The following is a 15,722-nucleotide window of genomic DNA, read 5'->3' on the forward strand; positions in this document are numbered from 1 at the left end:
GATCTCTTGTTACTTTGTTACAAAATATTCCCTTGCCTCCCAAAAGACTATCCATGCTGGAGGTCATCATGAAGTAGAACCAAAATTCCCAACTACATTTTGGTAGAAATAAAAACCTTTGAGTCATGTCACTATCACCCTTGATGGATAGTGAGATGCGCCTTGATGTTTAATAGATTATTTTCCCCCTTCTCAAAGAGGGTTTAGATCCCAACAAGATGTAAATTTGCCCCTCCACTAAAAGAGGAGTTCAAGCCTTTATGCCCAACATCAAAGAAAGTTGAAAGAGAATCTTGTAGAGGAACATAGAAGGAGGAGAAGGGGTTGTAGCTTGCATGTCATTGCAGAAATGATTGGCTGCCAAATCCTTCCGAACCATATTTTGTTCCCATTCCTTCATGAGGCTTCTTCTTTAATTGTCTATCAATGAGTGATAGAGAGGAAGTAGAGGATTTTCCATGTAGGGCTTGTTCTGGAAACAAATAGATTGCAAGCCTCCATTGACTATAAGCACACTCATTCCCATAGGAAATTCATCTCCTATCATAGAGCTCAATGTAACTTCTGGCACGATACTACTCAAAGATCATTTTCATCTTTTTCAAAACCTTCTGAGAAGATAATGAATTCTTTGTTCTTTCTACCAATTGAAGACACCACATGACCATATTTATAATGAAAATACCTCTCTTGACGGTGTTTGTGCATGGGATAAATCATCATTCCAATGCTTTTCTACTCATCCTACCAGCAAATGGATTCAGAAAATAAGATTCATCGAATCAAGTATATCGTCAAACTCAAACTGCCAATTCACTGACTTCTTATCAAGTTCACCTTATGTGAACAATTTTGTTTCTCATTTCTTGATTTTTAGCCTCACTATGAGAATCTCTGACAATACACATCCTATGATTTTTGTTCACAGGTCCTTGATCACCTTGTTTCCAACTCATAAATCATCCTTATCCCTTTCATTTATCTAAGGATCTTGATTTCTTTTCGTGGTGGCAATGAAAGCTTGTAGATGTTGCCACCTCAAGTACTGCCAACTTTGTCCTGCTAATATGACTCGACCCAAGAAAACACCTCTCAAATTGGCATTTTGAGAGTCGGTCAGTATCCACTTGTCTTGACTTGTCTGTTTATTCCATATTGACAGGCCTATTTTTTTCTTCCTTTGATTTCTCACGTGAACAACAATGAAACAATCTTAATCACTCCTTTTGAAAAAAAAAATTGTTATCACCATTTATTTGTCCAGCATGACATATCACACGATCACCATCAATAAATACTTATATTGACTTTCCAACATAGTAAGTGGGCCCATTAAAACTTGACAAAGTACTACCAAATTATCCTTGAGTATTCGCTCTATCAACTGCTCTGCTATCAGACTTGTTCAACCCACATGGGGCACGTGGCATCATATCTTGATGTTGCGGTCCTTAATCTCCCTACATCTTTCATCACAGGACTGTGAGGACTATCAGATCTACTCGTTCATTATGTGTAGCTTACAAATTCTACTCAATACTTGTCGTTATCCTTTGAGCATCTTTTTTGCCTGGGTCATAACATCTCCATCTATTTGAAACATGTGCAAATTCATGGGAGCTTTATTTGCTTGGTATTTAATCATGGACATATAAGCTGAAATATCGAAGTCAGACTTAGGGAAAATGAAAACCTGAAGAAACATGAAAAAGGGGGCCCTACCACAATACAAAAGGTATAGAAAGGCCGGTATAAGATAACACCTAGGAAAAGAATGTGGTCCCCTTTCGATGATGGAACAGACCCTTCTGCTTAAAATAAAAAAGGTAGCATGAGTTTATAACAAGTTTGGGTTTTTTTAAACAAAAATCTCACCCAAGAATATCAAAACTTGAAAACCCTAAACCCTGAGGGAAAAAGAAGAGAGCAAGAGTGATTCAGAATGACCAAAATCATGTCAAGAACGCCACATTTTTGCATAGTCATTTTCAGGACTATCATGTTGGTTTTGGTTTTGGATTGTTATTCAAGATTATTATATTCTTGATATATTCAATTGGTTCATAATTTGGTGCTCTGGAAGCTATCGCTTATGTCCTGGATTACCAATTAATATTCTTGGAACCAGTTGTCTTACCGATTGGTGATAATCGATGAAATAGTTAAGTGATTTTGGTCTAGCTTCCTGAAATGGTTCCTAATGTGCTAAAGGTGTTCTTGGTCATGACTGAATAGTTTGGTGGCTTTGCATTGGCTGACATGATGATTTGGTGATCCTATTTCGATTCGGTTGGTTATTGTATGTTATTACACTAAGGGTTTCTACTGGTTGGTGAAACATGTTGATATTTGTCTTAGTGGAATTTCTTGTTAGGTCCTCGAGACAACTGAGAGAGGGGAGTGAATCAGTTGTCTAATAAATTCAAACCAAAAACAACTTAATGCTTAATACCAGTAAACCAGTTAACTATGTCGGTAGACAATGTTAATAGTTATTTGCTATACCGGTAAAGATTAATGCATGAAACATAAACACAAAGCCATCCACAACACATGACACCAATATTTGTACGTGAAAACACTATAAGGGGAAAAACCATGGTGGGAAACCTTACCCACAATCAGATGATACTACTGCAGATAGTAAGTGTACATAAATGGGGTTTGCACATGCAAAGAGGCCAACAACCTAGAACTCACTGCTCAATCACAAAAAGGGAGTCACGCTGACTACAATTGGATGGTTAAATCCAATAAGAATGTACTGCATAAAATAGCATCTTCATATGCTGGATTTAGTACCGGTGTAATGCTGATATGCTTTCACAAAAACCTAGCTTAACCTTCAAATGATGTCTTCATGTATAGCTCTGCTTAATATCGCATATACCTTCTCACAATTTTTTTTCGCATTCCACATTCGATCTTACAAATAAGATCTTACATTTATACCATAACCTAAGACCAATTTTAGTAGGTCGGTTCTATAAGATATTACAATAAAAACATTTTACAAATAATATAATCTTTGATGCAATAACTAATTGAACATGTTGGCTTAATGCATTTACAACAATAATTAATCATCTCCATAGTGTGCCATGCTGATCTGGAAAAGATAAACCTATCGGTGTAACCCTAGGTAACCCTAGACCTATTTGCTGATAAAAGAAAATATGCAAATATGAATATACCGATGAATATAACTCCAGGACAAGATGTCCAAACAATGTCTTCGACGTCACCAAGTGTCTTCCACATAATTTTGAGTATCGGTGGTCATTATATCCTGCTGGTGAACCATATACCAGTAATTGTGCAATAGTTAATTGCTTTCTAGTGAATGTTGTTCGATCTCAAAAGTGCTAGTGTTTTAGTAGGTGCTGACAACAATGACAAAACCATACCAAAATACCAACAATCTCCCCCTTTGGCATTGATGGCAACACAAGATGGAAAAACCATCAAAGTGCCAAAACACAAATGCCAAATACCAACAACCAACAATCTCTCCTAAACAACAATCTCTCCCCCTAGGAGCAACATGTGTTATCCAAAGTTCCTTAAAAGATAATGTGTTTTTCCATAGATATCTCTTCCCCTTTGACATCAAATGCCAAAGTTACAATAATAAAATCAAGGTCATATACAAAATACCAATCAATTCAATATACCAACTACTCCCCCTCAGAAGTAGCTTCCTCATCAAAGACTAGAGTAAAAGATTTCTCTATAAATTCTGTCGGTTGATGACAATCATCAACTATCTAAGTCTCTACCGGTGGTGGTATGACTCCAAGCTGATCTCTGAGATATTCAAAAGTTTCCTTAGGTAATGGTTTTGTCAAAATATCTGCAAGTTGTTCTTTAGTATTCACATAAACTAGTTTTACATCCTTTTCTTCAACTTTTTCCCTTATAAAATCTAGTTTGATAGAAACATGTTTTGTTTTAGAATCTAATACCAGATTCTTAGATATAACAATTGCTGCAGTGTTATCACAATATATAGTAATAGGTTCCTTGCATTTTAACTTTATGTCTTTCAACATTTGCTTAAGCCATAGTACCTGTGTACAGTTAGTTGCTGCTGCGACATATTCTGATTCTGCTATTGATAAAGATGTACAACTCTGTTTCTTACTCAACCAAGAAACTAATCTTTTTCCAAGAAAGAATGCTCCGTCGGTGGTGCTTTTTCTATCTTCTACATCTCCTGCCCAATTTGCATCTATGTATGCACATAGATCAAAATTTTCATCTCTAGGATACCATAATCCAAGATTTGCAGTGCCTTGTAAGTACCAGAAAATCATTTTTACTGCTGATTCATGATTTTCTCTAGGATTACTTTGAAATCTTGAAACAATACATACTGCATTCATAATATCAGGTCTAGTTTGTGTCAAATATAGTAAACCTCCTATCATAGATTTGTATCTAGTCGGATTAACAGGTGTCGATTCATCCCTTTGAGATAATTTGTCATTTGTAGTCATAGGTGTGCTTACCAGTTTAGAGTTGACCATCCCAAATTTCTTTAGTAACTCTTTCAAGTACTTGGATTGACTCAAAAATATACCTTTATCAGTCTGTGAAATCTGCAATCCTAAAAGGAATTTTTTTTCTCCAATCATAGACATTTCAAATTCTTGTTGCATTTTAATAGAAAATTCTTTAGATAATCCATCTTCTCCTCCAAAGATTATATCATCAACAAATACTTCTATAATCAAGATATCATCATTAGTTATTTTGTAATATAAATTGTTGTCTGCAATTCCTTTAGTAAAACCAATCTTTAAAAGATACTTATCCGACCTTACATACCAAGCTCTTGGAGCTTGTTTTAGTCCATACAGAGCTTTTCTTAACCTGCAAACCATATCATTGTCATTTGTCAAAGAAAATCCATCAGGTTGTTCAATGTATACTTCCTCTTCAAGATCTCCATTCAAGAATGCACATTTAATATCCATTTGATAAATTTTGTAGTTCTTGTGAGCTGCAAAAGCCAAGAATAATCTGATTGCCTCAATTCTAGCTACTGGTGCAAAGGTTTCATTGTAATCAACTCCTTCTTTCTAAGAATATCCCTTACACACTAGTCTTGCTTTATTTCTGACAACACTACCATCTTCATTAATTTTGTTTCTAAATACCCATTTGGTTCCAATTACATTTTTATCTTTAGGTCAAGGAACTAATGTCCAGGTATTATTTTTCTCAATTTCTTCTAATTCTTCTTCCATAGCTTTAATCCAAAATTTATCCTCACATGCCTCATTAACAGATGATGGTTCAATTTGAGAAATAAGACATACCTCTTCATTTGCCAATCTTCCTCTTGTCATAACTCCTTTAAATTTATTTCCAATTATCTGATCTTCAAAATGATTCAATCTTACATACTGAGGTGTCTTATTTTTTTGTTGTTCTACAATTACTGTGGAATCCTCAAATGGTACCAGGGTAACTGGATCTTCATTTTGTACCGGTGGATTTAGAGTAGGTTCATTTGTCAAAATTTCTGTTGCTGGTTCAGAGTCTATATACCTTGAAGTTCCTTTGAATCATTCATGAATCTTTACATTTGTACTCTAAACAATTTTCTGCAATCTCTCGTTATAACATCTATATGCCTTTCTCTTAGATGAATAACCAAGACATATTCCTTCATCACTTCTAGGATCAAATTTGTTGATATACTCATCTCTTCTAATATAACATTTACTTCCAAAAATTCTAAAATACTTAAGAGTAGGAGTATTACCAAACCATAGTTCAGGAGGGGTCTTACCGGTTTCACCTTTGCTATGAACTTTGTTGAATGTATAGACCATTGTGCTGACTGCTTCTCTCTAATACACATGTGGAAGATTTGCTTTTGATAACATACTTCTTGCTGCATCCAAGATAGCTCTATTTTTCCTTTCAATAACTCCATTCTGTTGTGGTGTCCGAGGTGTTGATAGTTGTCTTCTGATTCCATTCACTTCATAGAATGTATTAAAGTCCTTAGATGTCAATTCACCTCCTTGATCTGATCTTAAACATTTGATTTTCTTACAGGTTTCATTTTCAACCATTGCTTTGAATAGTTTGAACTTTCCAAGTGCTTCTATTTTTTCTCTGAGAAAAGTAACCCAACACATTCTAGAATAATCATCAATAATTAGCATGAAATATCTATCACCTTGTAAGTTTTTAGTTCTAGCTGGACCACATAAATCAGTGTGAATCAAATCAAGACCATTATTGGATTTTTCTGGAATACTTTTTGAAACTAGCTCTAACTTCTTTTCCAAATTGACATTCCTTACAAATTGTATTCTGAGGTTTGACAATTTTAGGTAGATCTCTAAATGCCTTAGAAGTACAGATCTTACCATGCAATCAAAGTTTACATGACAGAGTCTCTTATGCCATAACCAACTTTCATCTATATGTGCAATCAAGCATGTCTTTTAATTGTTATTCAAATGAAAGATATTACCTCTAGTCTAATTAACGGTTGCAATTTCTAAACCAATTCTATTCATGATTTTGCATTTTCTATTCTTAAATTGTAACTGAAATTCTTTCTCAACCAATTGAGCAACAGTCAAAAGATTATGCTTTAATCCTTCAACATAGTGAACATTGTCAGTGTTATGCTTACCATCAAGAGATATTGTACCCTTACCTTTGATTGAATAGGCTTTGTCATCTCCAAATCTTACTAAACCTCCATTGTATTCTTGAAAATTTAAGAACTTACCTTTGTCTCCTGTCATATGATGTGAGCATCCCAAGTCAATGATCCATTCATCCTTTACTTCAACTTTAGCTGCTAGGGCATGTTCAACCGGTTGAGTAGTATGTGTTGGTTTATCTTCTATTATAGCAACAAAAACCCATCCATTGTCTGTTGGATCCTCATCACAATCATAAGTGACACCTTCATCAACAATGTAACAAGATTTGTCTCTATTCTTCTTAAATCTGTATCTCTGATATTCAGGATTAGGCTTGTATGTTGTTCTAGCTTCTTCTCTTAGTCTAGCATGTCTATCAGGGCATCTCGAAGCCATATGACCAATCTTATTGTAGTTAAAACATTTAAAGGGTGCTTTACCTTCATACTTACTTCCAATTGGACATTTAGGCATTTTCCTTGCAAATGTTGCTTCAAGTTCTTCATTCTCCTTCCTAGCTTCTTCAAGTTCTCTTGCATAAAAGGCTTTCCAATCTGATTTGTCAAATGATGGAGTAGATGATGTTGATGCCTTAAAGGCCAAATCTATCTTTATGGTAGCAAAAAGACCAAATTCCTCAATTTCAAAACCTAAAAGTTTTCCAATCAATGTATCCCTAGTTACTGATGTATTAGGCATTGTTCTCAACTCATTTATAGCAGTAACCTTCATTTTATACGTCGGTGGCAATCCTCTTAAAAATTTTAGAAATTTTCATCCTCACTTAAGGTTCCTCCACAAAATTTAATACCCAAAAAATTTTCATTTACTCTTTCCATAAAAGCATAAATCCTTTCATCTTCTTCCATTTTTAGATGTTCATACCTGACTCAGAAGCTTTCAAGTTTTGCAATTTTGACTGTGGAATCTCCTTCATTCAATGTTTCCAAATGATCCCAAATAGCTTTAGCAGTAGACCTATCTGATAATCCCATGATTTGTTGATCTAATAAAGTGCTCAAAAGTGCTTCTCTTGCTTTGCAATCATTCTCCTCATCTTTAGCTAAGGTATTTGGACTGGGCTGACTAGCTACAATAGCAGTATAACCTTTCTTTCTAACTTCCCAGATGTCTTTACCAATGCAATTCATATGTGTCTCCATTCTGATCTTCCATATCCCATAGTTGGTTCCATCAAGTTTACGACTGTCCTTCCAGAAATAATTAGTAGACATTGGATCTCCTCAAGTTGTTAAACTTCTACAAAAAGAGGACTAAGCTCGGATACCGATTGTTAGGTCTCGGGGACAACTATGAGGGGGGGGGGGGGGTGAATTAGTTGTCTAATAAATTCAAACCGAAAACAACTTAATGTTTAATACCGGTAAACCAGTTAAGTATGTCGGTAGACAGTATTAATAGTTATTTGCTATACCGGTAAAGATTAATGCATGAAACATAAACACAAAGTCATCCACAACACATGATACCAATATTTGTACATGGAAACTCTGTAAGGGGAAAAATCACAGTGGGAAACCTTACCCACAATCAAATGATACTACTGCAGATAGTAAGTGTACATAAATGGGGTCTGCACATGTAGAAAGTCCAATACCCTAGAGCTCACTGCTCAATCACAAAAAGGGAGTCACGCTAACTACAGTTGGATGGTTAAATCCAATAAGAATGTACTGCACAAAATAGCATCTTCATCTACTGGATTCAGTACCGGTGTAATGCTGATATGCTTTTACAAAAACCTAGCTTCACCTTCAAATGATGTCTTCATGTATAGCTCTTCTTAATCTCACATATACCTTCTCACAATTCTTTTTCGCATTCCACATTCGATCTTACAAATAAGATCTTACATTTATACCATAACCTAAGACCACTTTTAGTAGGTTGGCTCTATAAGATATTACAATAAAAACATTTTACAAACAATATAATATTCGATGCAATAACCGATTGAACTTGTTGGCTTAATGCATTTACAACAATAGTTAATTATCTCCATAGCATGCCATGCTGATCTGGAAAAGATAAACCTGCCGGTGTAACCCTAGCTAACCCTAGACCTATTTGCCGGTAAAAGCAAATATGTAAATATGAACATACTGATGAACATAACTCTTGGACAAGATGTCCAAACGATGTCTTCGACATAACCAAGTGTCTTCCACATAATTCCAAGTGCCAGTGGTCATTATATCCTATCGGTGAACCATATACCAGTAACTGTGCAATAGTTACTTGCTTGCCGGTGAATGCCGCTAGATCTCCAAAGTGCTAGTGTTTTAGTAGGTGTTGACATCAATGAAAAAACCATACCAAAATACCAACAATCTCCCCCTTTGGCATTGATGGCAACACAAGATGGAAAAACCATCAAAGTGCCAAAACACAGCCAAATACCAACAACCAACAATCTCTCCTAAACAACAATCTCTCCCCCTGGGAGCAACATGTGTTTTCCAAAGTTCCTTAAAAGATAATGTGTTTTTCCATAGATATCTCTCCCTCTTTGACATCAAATACCAAAGTTACAATAATAAAATCAAGTTCATATACAAAATACCAATCAATTCAATATACCAACTACTCCCCCTGAGAAGTAGCTTCCTCATCAAAGACCAGAGTAAAAGATTTCTCTATAAATTTTGTCAGTTGATGACAATCATCAGCTATCTAGGTCTCTACCAGTGGTGGTATGACTCCAAGCTGACCTCTGAGATATTCAAAATTTTCCTTAGGCAAAGGTTTTGTGAAAATATCTGCAAGCTATTCTTTAGTATTCACATAAACTAGTTTTATCTCCTTTTCTTCCACTTTTTCCCTTATAAAATTTAGTTTGATAGAAACATGTTTTTTTTTAGAAGGTAATACCGGATTCTTAGATATAACAATTGCTACAATGTTATCACAATATATAGTAATAGGTTCCTTCCATTTCACCTTTATGTCTTTCAACATTTGATTAAGCCATAGTACCTATGTACAGTTAGTTGCTGCTGCAACATATTCTGATTCTGCTATTGATAAAGATGTACAGCTCTATTTCTTACTCAACCAAGAAACTAATCTTTTTCCAAGAAAGAATGCTCTGCCAGTGGTGCTTTTTCTATCATCCACATCTCCTACCCAATTTGCATCTATGTATGCACATACATCAAAATTTTCATCTCTAGGATACCATAATCCAACATTTGTAGTGCCTTGTAACTACCGAAAAATCCTTTTTACTCCTGATTCATGATTTTCTCTAGGATTACTTTGAAATCTTGAAACAATATATACTGCATTCATAATATTAGGTCTGGTTTGTGTTCAATACAGTAAACATCCTATCATAGATTTGTATCTAGTTGGATTAATAGGTGTAGATTCATCCCTTTGAGATAATTTATCATTTGAAGTCATAGGCGTACTTACCAGTTTAGAGTTCTCCATCCCAAATTTCTTTAGTAACTCTTTCAAGTACTTGGATTGACTCATAGATATACCTTTATCAGTCTATGAAATCTACAATTCTAAAAGGAATTTTATTTCTCCAATCATAGACATTTCAAATTATTGCTGCATTTTAATAGAAAATTCTTTACATAATCCATCTTCTCCTCCAAAGATTATATCATCAAAAAATACTTCTATAATCAAGATATCATCATTAGTTATTTTGTAATATAAATTGTTGTCTTCATTTCCTTTAGTAACACCAATCTTTAAAAGATACTTATCCAACCTTGCATACCAAGCTCTTGGAGCTTGTTTTAGTCCATACAGAGCATTCCTTAACCTGCAAACCATATCATTGTCATCTGTCAAAGAAAATCCATTAGGTTGTTCAATGTATACTTCCTCTTCAAGATCTCCATTCAAGAATGCACATTTAATATCCATTTGATAAACTTTGTAGTTTTTGTGAGCTGCAAAAGCCAAGAATAATTTGACTGCCTCAATTCTAACTACCGGTGCAAAGGTTTCATTGTAATCAACTCCTTCTTTCTGAGAATATCCCTTACACACTAGTCTTTCTTTATTTCTGACAACCTTACCATCTTCTTTAAGTTTGTTTCTAAATACCCATTTGGTTCCAATTACATTTTTATCTTTAGGTCGAGGAACTAATGTCTAAGTTTTATTTTTCTCAATTTGTTCTAATTCTTCTTCCATAGCTTTAATCCAAAATTTATCTTCACATGCCTCATTAATAGATGATGGTTCAATTTGAGAATTAAGACATACCTCTTCATTTGCCAATCTTCCTCTTGTAATAACTCCTTTAAATTTATTTCCAATTATCTGTTCTTCAGAATGCTTCAATCCTACATACCGGGGTGTCTTAGTTTGTTGTTGTTCTTCAATTAATTTGGAATCCTCAGATGGTACAAGAGTAACTAGAACTTCATTCTGTACTTGTGGATTTAGAGTAGGTTCATTTGTCAAAATTTTTGTTGCCAGTTCAGATTTTATATACCTTGAAGTTTCTCTGAATTGTTCATTAATCTTTACATTTGTACTCTCAACAATTTTCTACAATCTCTTGTTAAAACATCTATATGCCTTGCTCTTAGATGAATAACCAAGAAATATTCCTTCATCACTTCTAGGATCAAATTTGCCAATATACTCATCTCTTATAATATAACATTTACTTCCAAAAATTCTAAAATACTTAAGAGTGGGAGTATTACCAAACCATAGTTCATGAGGGGTCTTACCAGTTTCACCTTTGATGTGAACTTTGTTGAATGTATAGACCGATGTGTTGACTATTTCTATCCAATACACATGTGGTAGATTTTCTTCTGATAACATACTTCTTGCTGCATCCAAAATAGTTCTATTTTTCCTTTCAACAACTCCATTCTGCTATGGTGTCCGAAGTGTTGATAGCTGTCTTCTGATTCTATTCACTTCGCAGAATGTATTAAAGTCCTTAGATGTAAATTAACCTCCTTGAGCTGATCTTAAACATTTGATTTTCTTACCGGTTTCATTTTCAACCTTTGCTTTGAATAGTTTGAACTTTCCAAGTGCTTCTGATTTTTCTCTGAGAAAAGTAACCCAACACATTCTAGAATAATCATCAATAATTAGCATGAAATATTTATCTTCTTGTAAGCTTTTAGTTCTAGCTAGACCACATAAATCAGTGTGAATCAAATCAAGAGCATTATTGGATTTTTCTGGAATACTTTTGAAATTAGCTCTAACTTGTTTTCCAAATTGACATTCCTTACAAATTGTATTATGAGGTTTGACAATTTTAGGTAGATCTCTAACTGCCTTAGAAGTACTAATCTTTACCATGCAATCAAAGTTTACATGAAAGAGTCTCTTATGCCATAACCAACTTTCATCTATATGTGCAATCAAGAATGTCTTTTCACTATTATTCAAATGAAAGATATTACCTCTAGTCTGATTACCAGTTGCAATTTCTAAACTAGTTCTATTCATGATTTTGCATTTTCTATTCTTAAATTGTAACTGAAATCCTTTCTCAACCAATTGAGCAACACTCAAAATATTATGCTTTAATCCTTCAACATAGTAAACATTGTCAGTGTTATGCTTACCATTAAGAGATATTGTACCCTTACCTTTGATTGAATAGGCTTTGTCATCTCCAAATATTACTAAACCTCCATTGTATTCTTGAAAATTTAAGAACTTACCTTTGTCTCATGTCATATGATGTGAGTATCCTGAGTCAATGATCCATTCATCTTTTACTTCAACTTTAGCTGCTAGGGATTGTTCTACCGGTTGAGCAGTAGGTGTCGGTTTATCTTCTATTATAGCAACAAAAAACCATCCAATGTCTGTCAGATCCTCATCAGAATCATCAGTCACACCTTCATCAACAATGTAACAAGATTTGTCTCTATTCTTCTTAAATCTGTATCTCTGATATTCAGGATTAGTCTTGTATGCTCTTCTAGCTTCTTCTCTTAGTCTAGCATGTCTATCAGGGCATCTCGAAGCCATATGACCAATCTTATTGTAGTTAAAACATTTAAAGGGTGCTTTACCTTCATACTTACTTCCAATTGGACATTTAGGCATTTTCCTTGCAAATGTTGCTTCAAGTTCTTCATTCTCCTTCCTAGTTTCTTCAAGTTCTCTTGCATAAAAGGCTTTCCAATCTGATTTGTCAAATGATGGAGCAGATGATGTTGATGCCTTAAAGGCCAAATCTATCTTTATAGTAGCAGTAGGACGAAATTCCTCAATTTCAAAAGCTGAAAGTTTTCCAATCAATGTATCCCTAGTTACTGATGTATTAGGCATTGTTCTCAACTCATTTATAGCAGTAACCTTCATTTTATACATCGGTGGCAATCCTCTTAAATTTTTTGAAACAATTTCATCCTCACTTAAGGTTCCTCCACAACATTTAATACCCAAATCAATTTCATTTACTCTTTCCATAAAAGAAGAAATCCTTTCATCTTCTTCCATTTTCAGATGTTCATACCTGACTCGAAAGCTTTCAAGTTTTACAATTTTGACTATGGAATCTCCTTCATTCAGTGTTACCAAATGATCCCAAATAGCTTTAGCAGTAGACCTATCTAATAATCCCATGATTTGTTGATCAGATAAAGCCCTCAAAAGTGCTTCTCTTGCTTTGTAATCATTCTCCTCATCTTGAGCTAAGGTAGTTGGACTAGGCTACCAGCTACAATAGCAATATAAGCTTTCTTTGTAACTTCCCAGATGTCTTTACCAATGCAATTCGGATGTGTCTCCATTCTGATCTTCCATATCCCATAGTTGGTTCCATCAAGTTTAGGACTATCCTTCCTGAAATAATTAGTAGACATTGGATGTCCTCAAGTTGTTAAACTTCTACAAAAAGAGGACTAAGCTCGGATACCAATTGTTAGGTCTCAGAGACAACTGAGAGGGGGGGGGTGAATTAGTTGTCTGATAAATTCAAACCAAAAAGAACTTAATTTTTAATACCAGTAAACCAGTTAAGTATGTCGGTGTAGCGTCGTAAATTGTACGCACTTGCTAGGGTGGTACAATTTCACACCTAGTTTAGCACCCGCCTTAGTGCATTTTACATTCTGCATTGCATTTCTCCTTAAGCACTTAATTAATCAAATTAATTAGGTCTAAGGTTCCTATTTCATCATTCTCTACATCATAAAGTTGGGCCCTTTCACTAAAGCGCGCCCTTCGCATTTTATTCCTCCAATACATCACTTAATCAAAAACCCTAATTAAGTCCTATTCCGAACTTGGGGGCTTGGTTTCGGGGTCAAAACATCTCAAAATCACCTGTAACTTCGGGATTCTCTCTAAAATCATCATATCCGATGGCCTTGAAAATTTGGTGAAAAGTTGTCGGGACCATGGCGCCCGTGCACATGGTCCCGGACATTTTTCCTGAAATTTTAGGAGCGCGATCCAATCATAAAATAAAGCTTAACCCCAAGAAATTGGTAGGATATTCAATTTCTAGGTCGGCCAAAATACGAATTTACGACCTAGGGTTTCATACATAAGAACTCTCTTTCTTCATTTGGAAGGATCGGATTTTTGTTTCCAGGAACTTCATATGCAGCGAAAGAGCAGATCTTTGAGGACTTCAACAACATTCAACATCATTCTATCAAGAATTTATCAAATTCATTCATCCACTTAGGGCTTGGAAGACATTGAAGAACAATAGGAGATTACCGACTGAAGATTGGCTTGTACTCCTCCCTTGAGGGTTGGGTATGATTTCGTATTGTTTTCATATCTTTGCATAAGCTTTGGTACATGATTATTATGAGTATAGCCAAGATGAATTAGATGAAGCCTTAGATGAGTTTTTAAACCCTAAGGATGCCAAACCTTCATTTTACCAAAAACTCATAAACCTTGTTATTATGCCATTTAGGTGTGATGAGAAAGATAAGTCGAATGGTTCCTCTCAAGGATACATTCCTATCCACTCTTCCCCTGAGTCTAGTAACATGGTTGTTTTCAATAATCCCCTCTATGAGGAGATGTCTCCTTTTGAATCAAAAGACAAACCTTTTAACCGATATGATCATGCTTTGTTGGATGATGCTCTTGATGACTTTGTGGCTTTGTCGAAACCTATAAACAAAAACAAGACCTCTAAATTGGTTAACATGATAAATTTGAATGAATATAACAAGCCTCTCTTTGAAGTCCAAGGTGCTTATCCTTCTCCCACCTTTCAAATTCCTAAAACTCCTCTCCTTACTATCCAAGGGAGGTATGATCATGATTCCTTTTGTACTCTGAATAAACCAATCATCACTGTGCAAGGAAGAAAACCTATAAGTCCTTACAATTATGCTAAGCAAATAACTAGAGAGAGTTATCATGTGGTTGCCCATACCTATCATACCAAAAATAATAGGCAACCTAATCCTCCTCCTATTATTCCAGTCTCTCTTCCTAATCCTCAACCAATTCTTCCTCAAGCTCCCCGTATTTCGCAAGTTATGGGTAAGGAATATGATTTCATAGAACAACTCAAAGCTACCCCTGCTAAAATATCCCTTTGGGATTTGATTCAAACTTCTTCCGCTCATCATGGAATGTTACAAGATGCCTTGAAAGATTTGAATGTTCCTCCACCAAATACATCTAGTAATATAGCATCTTTTGTTAACTCTGTGATGAATCCTAAACCTCAAATTGTGTTTACGCAAGATGAGTTGCCTACTAGTGAAATTCAACAACAATATGATCCCTTGATGATTGTGGTTGTCATGAAAGACACTGCTATAAGATGAACACTAGTAGATAATGGCTCTGGCCTTAATGTGTGTAGCATCAATCTATTGCATAAGATGAATGTGGATACTTCTCTTATGGAGCCTGACTCTCGTTCCATTCGTGGCTTTGACAATGTGGCTAAGACTTCATTGGGCATCATCACCTTACCTCTCACAGTGGGACCTGTTACTTTGCCTACTCCTATCCATGTTATGCCGGGAAATTTAACATACAACTTGTTATTAGGGAGGCCTTGGATTCACAGCATGCAAGCTGTCCCCT

Source organism: Cryptomeria japonica, chromosome 8 (genome assembly GCF_030272615.1).
Source record: "Cryptomeria japonica chromosome 8, Sugi_1.0, whole genome shotgun sequence".
In the NCBI taxonomy this organism is placed as follows: domain Eukaryota; kingdom Viridiplantae; phylum Streptophyta; class Pinopsida; order Cupressales; family Cupressaceae; genus Cryptomeria; species Cryptomeria japonica.